Genomic DNA, 9,939 nt, shown 5'->3' with positions numbered 1-9,939 from the left:
ACCTGGCCGCCGATGCCCGGAGCAGCTCGCGTTTCACCCCCTCATTCTCTGGACGGACGGACATTTCCAGTCAGTTCGAGTGAGGGGGGGGAGCGGGGGGGAGGAAAACACGGCGGCGGCGGCAGCCGTGTTCGGTAGGTTTACTTTCCGGTCGATAGTCCATGATGCTCAGTATTCTCGGCCTTCTGTGAAATCGAAAAGGGGACTAATGGATCCTGGTGTTGCACTTTTAAAGCTCTCGTCTTAAAATCAATACGACCCTCAGCGAGACAATAAATATATATTAAAAAAAGCAGAGGCCTGCAAAGTTTTAATCATTTAAAAAACGTAGATAAATAAATGGAGGCTAATGGAGACGTAACCTCTGTCAACGGATGCTGCCAGCGAGAGAGGTCACGCTCACCAAAACCGCCGAGAGGATCTGGGAAGCCTGAAAATAGCCCCGAGGGCCACGGTGCTTTCGCAAGACGTGGATGATGCAGAAAGCAGAGGTTGGGAACGGACGCCGTTTGTTTGGATAATTGCGTCTTTTTGGACTACGTCCCTCGCCGGAGTGCAGCCGCTTGGCTTCTCCCGACTCGGTGTTGGTTTTTGCGAGGGGGGAAAAAAAAACACAGGAGGTTAAGGGAGGAAGAATAAATCATCTCTCCACGCGGTGAAGGGGCGGAGCTTAGCAGGTGATTCGGAAAAATAATGTAAAAAAAAAAATTTCAAGTGAAGATTTTTTTTTACAGTAGCGCATGTGTTTTTTGTTTTTTTTAAATCCGTACCCGTGACGCGGGGGCTTAATAGCACGTTGCACAGTGGGCCGCGGAAAGACGTCGGCCGACGCCACACAAGCACTTTCACCGACAAACTTCATTACGCCTGACGACAGCAGACAGTTGGACCATCAAAGCCCCTTTTTTCCCCGCCGTGATCATAACGCAGACTTTTAAGGGCCTTTCACGTGAAGTCGAGGATCAGAGGGGCGCCACGTTCTTTCATAACACCTGGCACCTGTTTTCCCGCCTCTGATCGGAAGTTTGGGGAAAAGGAGATAAAATGCGGACCGCCTGTTTTGGCTATTTCCTCCCGGACGGGGATCGGAAGTCGCTGAAGTGTTTGCACACAGGAAGCTCCCGATTCGCCTGATAAATCAAAGTCCGTGGCTGTGATCCCGGCGCGGTAATTGAAGGGCGGTGGCTCGGAGCGCCTCAAAAACGGGCGGGGCGGGTCTCGGAGACACAACAGAGCCGCCGCAGCCGCCTTTCTTGTGGCGGAGAGATCAAAACGACGCGGAGACCCGCAGCTGATGCGCCGGGGCCTGCGCCTACCTGCCCGCCTGATAGCGCGTTGTTCAGGAAGAGGGGCGCCGGAAAAGGCCCACCCGGCGGAGCGGCGGGCACCCAGCTCGCGTTGGCCACTCTGTCTTTAAATAACCCGGCTGCGGTAGGTACGGAGTTCTGTTTCTTCCAGGAACTCCCGACCACGGCGTCCAGGAAAGTCGAAACGTCCTCCTCCTCCTCCTCCCGGGACCTGCAAGAAGAAGCTGGAAGGAGCTGCTTCCTGTGTGGCCCTCGACCCTCCCGGCTCACCCGCAGACGGGCAACATGTCGGCGCGCTGTCTCTCGCCCCGGACGCGCCGTTCGGACAGCCGCGCCGCCAGGTGCGGGGGAGGCGGAGCGAAAGCCGCCCCGCCATTCGGCGAGGTAATTGAATTTCAGAGTGCGGGGTGACCTGACCTCTCCGCCGGGGATGTTGGCAGGGGGCCGCGGCCGTGAAATTAAAAAGTAAATGCGTCAAGGGATGGGGAGGGAAAGGAAGCGGGGAACAGAAGAACCGACACCTCCTCCATATGAATGGCGCGGGCTCGGGCGCGGCTGAATTATGGATAAACTGGAGAGGGCCTGCCTGCCTGGCTGACTGACATCCATATGGGATTACATCCCCCGGAAAATAACCCTCACACTCAGATCTGTGGCACGAATGATTCCGATACTCCCACGAAGAACGTGCCGGTTCTTGAACCTCTGACACCTCTGGATGTATTTGTACAGAACAAATCTAGTTTCTGGTTTAGGGTGTTGTGGAGGCCGGCGGTGTGAAAATAATTCACACTGCACCATGGTAGCGAAAATGCTTTTATGGTGCTGTGTTCAATTTTGGGTTGCAATCCCTGGTAAAACCATGGTGATGTGCAGTAGGTGGAGCTATCATGGTGAGGATCCAGTAGATGTCTCTATTAAAACAGATGAACATGGGACCTTAAACCTGAAAGGTTTAAGCACAAAGCAGAATGCAAGACCAATTCCAGAATGCAAGACCACCCTGAACATCTGAAATGCTCAACGCCAGTAGCAAATGAATCTGGGATAGAAAAGGTCCCTCACCATTGGATTGTTTGTCCTTCTCCTTTGCGGTTTTACATCCAGGGTACAAGGTGTGGCGAACGTACAGGTACTAGAAGAAGGATTAATTGAGATGACATGTTGCTGAAGCGAAGCCCATGGTTATGGTCTTGTTGCTCTAGGAATGCTGCAATGGACCATTGGCACTAAACTTTGAGTTATTATTCAGAATCCAAGAGATTGAAACATACACAGTGGTAAAATCTACTGAATGGAACGTGTCCATCAAGTTCCAACTCGTTTCCACTCGGTATTCTGAGTCAACAACAACAACCGATCGGGCTCCAGAATTCTCACTATAGTTGTTTTTAGTGGTCTGTCTTAATTTTAGTTCTTATCTAGTCTTTTCCATCAAACCCATTTCAAAATTAAAATAAGTTGATCGTATTGTTCTATTGATACCTTATAGACTAGAGGTCGCTCTTTTTCTCCAAGCCACCTGCTAACCCACCATCATATATCTATAACCCACCACAAGTATTCTGAAGTCTAATAATGAGAGAATGGGAATTGAGGAGGTGACATTTAGTAATAATGCAAATAATTGAGAGAAAACAACATCTCGTTCTCATCAATGAAAAAAAAAGACGCTTTAGTCTAGTTTTACTTTATTTGTCAACAATATTATGTGATATATTTCATTATAGTCGTTGTAAAACTGTGGAGATGAGTATATAACAACTCTCTCTACACACAAAAGCTCTGTATTAAAAAACACTCCCACTTGATGTTACCTGGCAGAAAGAGGCGTGGCACAATAGAGGTTAAAAGGATGAACAGTTTATTAGCACCGGTAAATTATTATTGCAGTTACATGTAAATGTTGTATGTAAAAAGGTACCAATGTTACAGAGAAAACTAAAATGAAAGACAGTAGGAAAAGATAGAAAAAAAGAGAGAAAAGCCTGAACCGAGATTCAGAGACATCACCTGATCCAGGAGAAAAAAAGGTAAAGAGAAAAGGCCCAGAAACTGGTGGAAAGATCCCTCAGTTCCCGATGGAAAGGAAAATGGAAGTGTCACCAAGAGAAAATTATTTTATCTGTTTGACTCCCAGGAAGTTGCCACAGACCAATCAGAATGAGCTGATTCTGCCCAGTCACGCCCTTGGTGGGTGTCGCAGACGAGGACAAAGACAAAGCGGGGGATCCTAAGACAAATGGGTGGCCCTTCACACCACTTGCTCAGGGGAAGGACATCTGACAGAGGTATGGTGAACGAAGAACTGATGAACTTCTACGCAAGACAAAAGAGCGGAGTGTGATGGACCTGGGGACTTCCCATCTTACATCATCGTCAGATGAGCGGAATTTACGTTGCGTCTCATTTTCGTTGTGTTTTCCAGCTAATTACTTTACACACGGAGCACCAGTGAATCAGCAGATTGCGGACAGGACGCTCGTTGGTGATACGAAGCTCCATTATTCCAGAAGAACGGTCCCTCTCGATCCCTCGCTCCGCAGGCCCCCGTGGCAGGCCGCTGGGGAGGTTTAATTAGCCAGCAGATGATCTTCCCCCCCACGACACCGCACACCACCGTCGCCGTGCACAGCCACTTCGGTCGTAGTGCAGGTACCTCCGCCCCGCTAACGACTTCATCCTGTTACCTCGCCGCACTCTTTCATTCGCGCCTTTTCCTTCCTCCCGTGGGAAGAGCCGGAGACGGATTCCCGCGCGTTTCGGGTCGGGCCGCCCCCGCTGCCGCCAGCGTCCTGGAAATGGTCCTATTTTCCGTTGGATTGCCAGCAGAAAATCATTTTGCTTCCAAATACTCGTGATGCAACGTTACACAACACTTTTAAACACACAGAAATTGTGCTAAATAGCGTCATTTCTGTAAACAAGCTGGGAATTGTAAGATGTGCTGTGTTGGGCTGGTCGGGAGACATCAGTGGCCGGAAATGCGTTACCGCTGCTGTCGATTCTGCACTAAGATGAAATCATTTGTATTAAACGCAGACATCTGCTGATTTGTTTAATACAAGCTACAGTAAATGTCAGTGCCATCAATCACTGTTCATATTATGTGCTTGATTTTCCTACAACGTGTAGCATGCGTGTAGACAAACTAGTAGATAACAAATGTAATCAATACGGTTATCATTTAGTAGCTGGAAAGGGAAAATGATGAGAACAGAGGTACAAAACCAAAGAATGAGGCGACTGGGGCCAAACTTTTCACTTTTGTTGATAAGAAGAAATGTCCCCCAGGACCCGTATACGGTGTGTAAGTTCTCTGCTTGTCCCCATTGGACTCTTCCACGTGGCTTTTTCATCTTGAGAGGTAATTGCTGATGAAGTCTGAACTTCGAGCCGTCAGATCTGAAGCGAGATCCTCTGGATCTGTGAGTCGGCGACTGGAGTCCCTGTCGGCTCAACATGCATCTCACACACACACACACACACACACACACACACACACACACACACGCTTCATTATTATTTACTCTCTGCACTGAACAAAACTTTTGATTTCAGGATGCCTGCCTGCTGTAAACCCCAGAGCAGGGACCCTGGGGGCCGAGGACATGCTGCTCTCCAATTAATTTCAATAAATCATACTTTATCATGACAAACAAACAAGTAAACGGCGGCGTGCCGCAGAAACAAGCACACATTCTGCATGCAACGCATGATTAATTAATTTCCCGGACCGGCAGGGGTTAATCTGGGCTTCGCCGTGTTAAAAATTCAACTGCGCGACAACTAAATAGACGTTGAGCAACAACGAGTGCACGCAAGGCTGCGGAAGAGAAGAAATATGATAATAGCGGAAATGAAAATGAGAGCGAGAGGGGGAACACGGGGGACAGCCCCATCACCACCGGTGCAATCCTGTGATCAGTCACTTATTAAACTAAACCAGGAGCGCAGAACAACACGTCTACCACGTCAAAATCGGCCAACGTCGATATTCTGCAAACTGGTGCACTACAATGAAGTGAACTTTAAGTGAAAGAAAGTATTTGAGTGGATTTTTGTTTTTTTCTTGACAGCTTCCCGTGTTCCATTTTCTCAGAGTTCGGATTAAGGCCGGAGAGTCGACTCCCCCCTTCCTCCCTCTGTCTCCCAGGCCAGCGGCCAGGCAGCAGCCATGAATCACGGAGTGGCAGGAGACCCCGAGACCCCCAGGACCCCCGTAGGGGGAGGAGGTGCTGAGGTTCATTCCTTCCCGCTGCTCTCCTCGGCCCACGCCACCCAAACCGGGCCGTCTCTGCAACAAGGAGCTGGCGGATCCGGCCGCGTTGGGGGTGGAGTAAGGATGATAAATAAATAAATAAGGAAAACAGACGCTTCCCCTCTTTTTCCCCGCATTGCACCACCTCGCAGCTGAGAGCTGAGCCTCTATGCCGCCCCAGGCGAGGTCCTGCCCGCTTCCCTTTTTTTTGGGCAGACCCTCTGTCGACACTTTCGCGGCGATGAGGAGCTGGTGGAGAGACCCCCGGGACCCGACCCGACCCGACCCCTCCAACTCAGCAGCGATGCCCCTTTTCATCATAAACCTGTCAGCATCAGCCTGATCTTTACCCCAACCAAGACCTAGTGGGTCTGTCCACACACTACCCCGAGTCAAAGGAATGTACTTAATATACTACAGTCACTAAAGTACTACAGTCACTTTTAATAAAATAAGGTCTGCTAGTTATACATTACTACTAGTACTATACTAGTAGTACATATATCCTGTAATTATACAATTCCTATTTTCTAATGAGTATATCTGGATTAAAAGTGTGTTTCTAATATACTCATACTTGTGACTTATCCTCACAGAATGTAAAAAAAAAGCATTCAAATTTTTTTATTTAGGTATGTGTTAGAGCAACTTTTTGTTTTGGAAGGTGCACAAATGGCCAAAGTGAATGCGAATGGTGTGAATATTAAAGTAAAACCCTGCAGATGTAGGATGGAGGGGTAAATCGCTGCTGGGTAGAGTAGGAAGGACCAGCACGGTGGGGGGAAAAGACAAAAGGAGCTTTTAGCACAACGTAAATGTTTGGGCGCAAAATGCGAGTCTTTAATAATTCACGCTCGACACTGATGCTATCAAAGCCGCAGAGGCCCGGCACGTTTCGGAGGCCGCGGCACGCTCTCGAAGCGGCGCCCATCATTAACAGCCATTTTCCCCGCGTTTGTTTCCCCTCGCGGGACGCCAGATTACGCCCAGAGAGATCACATGGACGGGTTTTCCCGTTATTAGCGGGCTGAGGGTGTGACGCGTCAACCTGACAGCCTGAAATAAACATGTCACTGCTGACACGAGTCCCTGCCGAATGGGATCGGGTCTGGTGTGGTGCTCGACGTCCCAAACCAAGCACAGAGGGGACAAGCTGAGACCTATCACTTTTCTTCGGGTGAAGAGCCTGGTTTTTTAATATAGTTAATAAACTGTAAAAAAAACAAAAACTATCAGTTAGCCGTTTCAGAACAATTTAAAGTGAAGTGATTGTCACATGTGATACACAGCAGCACAGCACACAGTGAAATTTGTCCTCTGCATTTAACCCATCACCCTGAATGAGCAGTGGGCACCATGACAGGCGCCCGGGGAGCAGTGTGTGGGGACGGTGCTTTGCTCAGTGGCACCTCAGTGGCACCTTGGCGGATCGGGATTCGAACCAGCAACCTTCTGATTACAGGGCCACTTCCTTAACCACTAGGCCACCAACAGGGATCATATCTCATTGTTTCTTTGTGCCAAGACCCAAAGGGGGACCAGAAAGTGAGTCGGAAGAAACGAGGATGCCCGGTGCGATGGGGCGCCAGGAGGCAGGTAGGTTTCCTCCAGTTTAATCTGCGAACGCAAAACACCCCATGGATGCTGATGTTCGCGGTAGGACAAGATTGGGGAAAGGACAGGACGATGGGGCAAAGTTGATAGGAGAGGAGAAGAAACATGCCAGATGAAGCAAAGATGAGTCATGTTGACAAAAGCCAACCAACGACTGAGCACCTGGCAGTGGCCATCTTGCCAATTTATGGGAGTCGCGTTGCCTCATCGCTGTATTGCTTAATTTTAAAAAGTATTTTACTGAACTTTTGCCATTTTTGATGTAAAACACTGCGAAATCCTACAGAGGTCCGTACAGGACGTGCAATTTCACTTTTTTCTTTGCTATCTAGAGATTACAAGTTGTTATCGGTAGAAAACAGAAGTTGTTATCTTGAGATCACAACTCAATTTTTACCAATGTTGGTAACGGTTCGGGTAATTTTAAAAGATATCGCCTGACACTGATTCGTGTCTTTTCACTTGTGCATGCGTAAACGCGTTTTTACCCTCTTGGCGTCTCCTCTGATATAAGAATTGTTTTTCACAGAAACACACAATGCTAAACCTGCTTGTGTCAGTGCCTGATTACAGTAATAAAGAATACGTTCATCCACAATGCTAGCGATGGGTTAGCTCAATCCAACGAAATAATTTAAAAAAAATTATCTCAGAACAACAAGTTGTTTTCGCAAGAAAAATGAATGATGAAATTGCACATCCCCTACAGACTTCTGTAAAACCCAAATGCACACATTACATGTCCTGCTCACGGATTAGAAAAAGAACAATAACCGTTGGAGAAAATGCTGTTTTTACTCTTGCGACTTGAATCGTAAACACTGATTATACCGAAAAAAGACGCATCCTTCAAACGGAACCATTACAGTCGCAGCATCAAAGCTCCCCGGATCATTACAGCTGCTTACCTAAAACACGCCTTCACACAGGACTGGTCCGAAGCGATGGAAAACGAGTGTGTAGCTGGGGAGGCAGCTGGGTTTGTTGCTAGGGTAAACAGGTGGAGGTCTGCGTTCCTGCTCTCCTCCAAACGAGCGGAAAGTTAAGTTAACGGCTCCCCGGGCGGCCGTATCCAGCGGCCTCTCGACAGGAAAACCCTACGTCTGGGTGTTTACCATGGAAGGAAAAGAAGGGGTTCTGGGCAATTAATGATGGAGGAAGGACTGGAGATTTGCATGCGTGGTTTGCACGAGACCCAACTGTTGCATGGGCATCCAAGCGGGGGGCTGAGATCAAGAGCAACAAGGCCACTAATGGCATATTTACAGACATGCCTGTAATTCAGAGCGGGCTGACCGTGTGGCTCCAGGCACCGTACTGTTTTAGACTCCTAACTCCTGGTTTGAGGTTCGAAGCCCTTCATAGCAGTGAAACTTCATCTCAGTGTGCGTTTTGATGATGGCTGAAGTCATATTCTTCATCCAAAGTGGTTTTGGCCCAAGTCATGTTAAATTCTTTAAAAAGGAGTGAAATACATTAATAAAACTGCAAAAACTGTTTAAGTCTTTCCAGCAATTCCCTGATTGTATGCTGAAAGGTGACAATACTTCACCGACAAGTGGGCCTTTGTGACATAAAAGAGAAACGTCTTAATTTGCTGTTTCAAACCCATTGATGCAATTCAGGGCCGCCAAAGAGCGGAAACACATGACTCAGCCTCCCGGCAACAATGGCCGCCATTCACACCGCTAAGCACTGTGGCTAATTCATTATGCACAGCTGTACTCGCGTACGATTGGCCTCGCATTTATATCCCGCGTACGCTGGCGGCACGGCATGTCCAGAGAGGGTAAACAAACTATTATTGTCATCGGAGCGGACCTCCCTCGCGCGTGGGACGCAACATGTGGAAGTGCTCATCTGTCACCGCACAAGGGCGGCCATTCATCGGCGCGAGAGGTTAATTAATGGCACGGACCCCCGTAGGAAGGCAGCGAACGATGGACATTGTCTTATCTCAATACCGTTAAGAGTCTCAAGCTGTCCTCGCTATTGCAGGAGGAATGTTTTGCATGGACGTCGTCCAAGCCGTCCACAAAGCGTCCCATTTTTTTTCTTGTCTGTCGGCCCCATTTCCTCTTTGTTAAAATGTTTTTTTCCTCCCTCTTTCGAAACCCGCTAAAGAAAAGGCCGCGCTGAAACGTGATCCTTATTTTCTCATGACATGCGTGACCCAAAAATAACTCGCCGATTACGATCTTTTTTTTTTTTTTTTGTGGACGTCGAGGCGGGAGGAAGCCGGACCTGGCCGGGGGAGGCGGGCTCGTACAGTACCGCCAGCGAGAAACTCCCCACAGCCTGCCGCCCGGTCTCGTCTTTCAGAGGCAGCCGGGCTCGGGTGGCCTCGCCTCGCGCTCTCACGAGTGTCTCTTATAGCACATTGTGGAGAAGGCGAGCCTCTATCTATAAAGGTCGCCCGGTGCCAGAGGTTAAAACGGGACCAGCAACCATCCGGTAGGCTGGCGCTTTGCAGTGGTAATCCAACTGGAAATTAAATACAGCAATTCGGTGATGTCTGTGGGCCTTTCTCACACAAAGCATTGATATTTTCTATCATATGTAAACAATAATGAAATACTTATGGGAAACTTCCCTTTGTCATGACTTTTTTCCGATGTAATGTTCATTATCTAATTTGATTTGATATCTTTTGACAATTGTATTACATCACAATTTTAAATGATTAACATTTTGGTGGTGCTGTAATACATGGTCACACTGTCAATGAAAACATTGAAAAGAGAAAATTTGGTGACA

The 9,939-nt window shown here is 48.2% G+C and overlaps 1 long non-coding RNA gene across 1 annotated transcript; it reads left to right on the top strand.

Annotated features, from left to right (window-relative positions):
* The first annotated feature begins 1,525 nt into the window (after positions 1 to 1,525).
* Positions 1,526 to 5,915, top strand: LOC114784704 (uncharacterized). Its single transcript, XR_003748906.1, has 4 exons — positions 1,526 to 1,691; positions 3,448 to 3,598; positions 3,736 to 3,962; positions 5,387 to 5,915. It is a non-coding gene; the product is annotated as an uncharacterized LOC114784704 (long non-coding RNA).
* Positions 5,916 to 9,939: the final 4,024 nt, after the last annotated feature.

Source organism: Denticeps clupeoides, chromosome 2, assembly GCF_900700375.1.
Source record: "Denticeps clupeoides chromosome 2, fDenClu1.1, whole genome shotgun sequence".
NCBI lineage: Eukaryota > Metazoa > Chordata > Actinopteri > Clupeiformes > Denticipitidae > Denticeps > Denticeps clupeoides.
The sequence above is the reverse complement of the archived record's forward strand: the minus strand, read 5'-3'. Positions and strand labels throughout refer to the sequence as shown.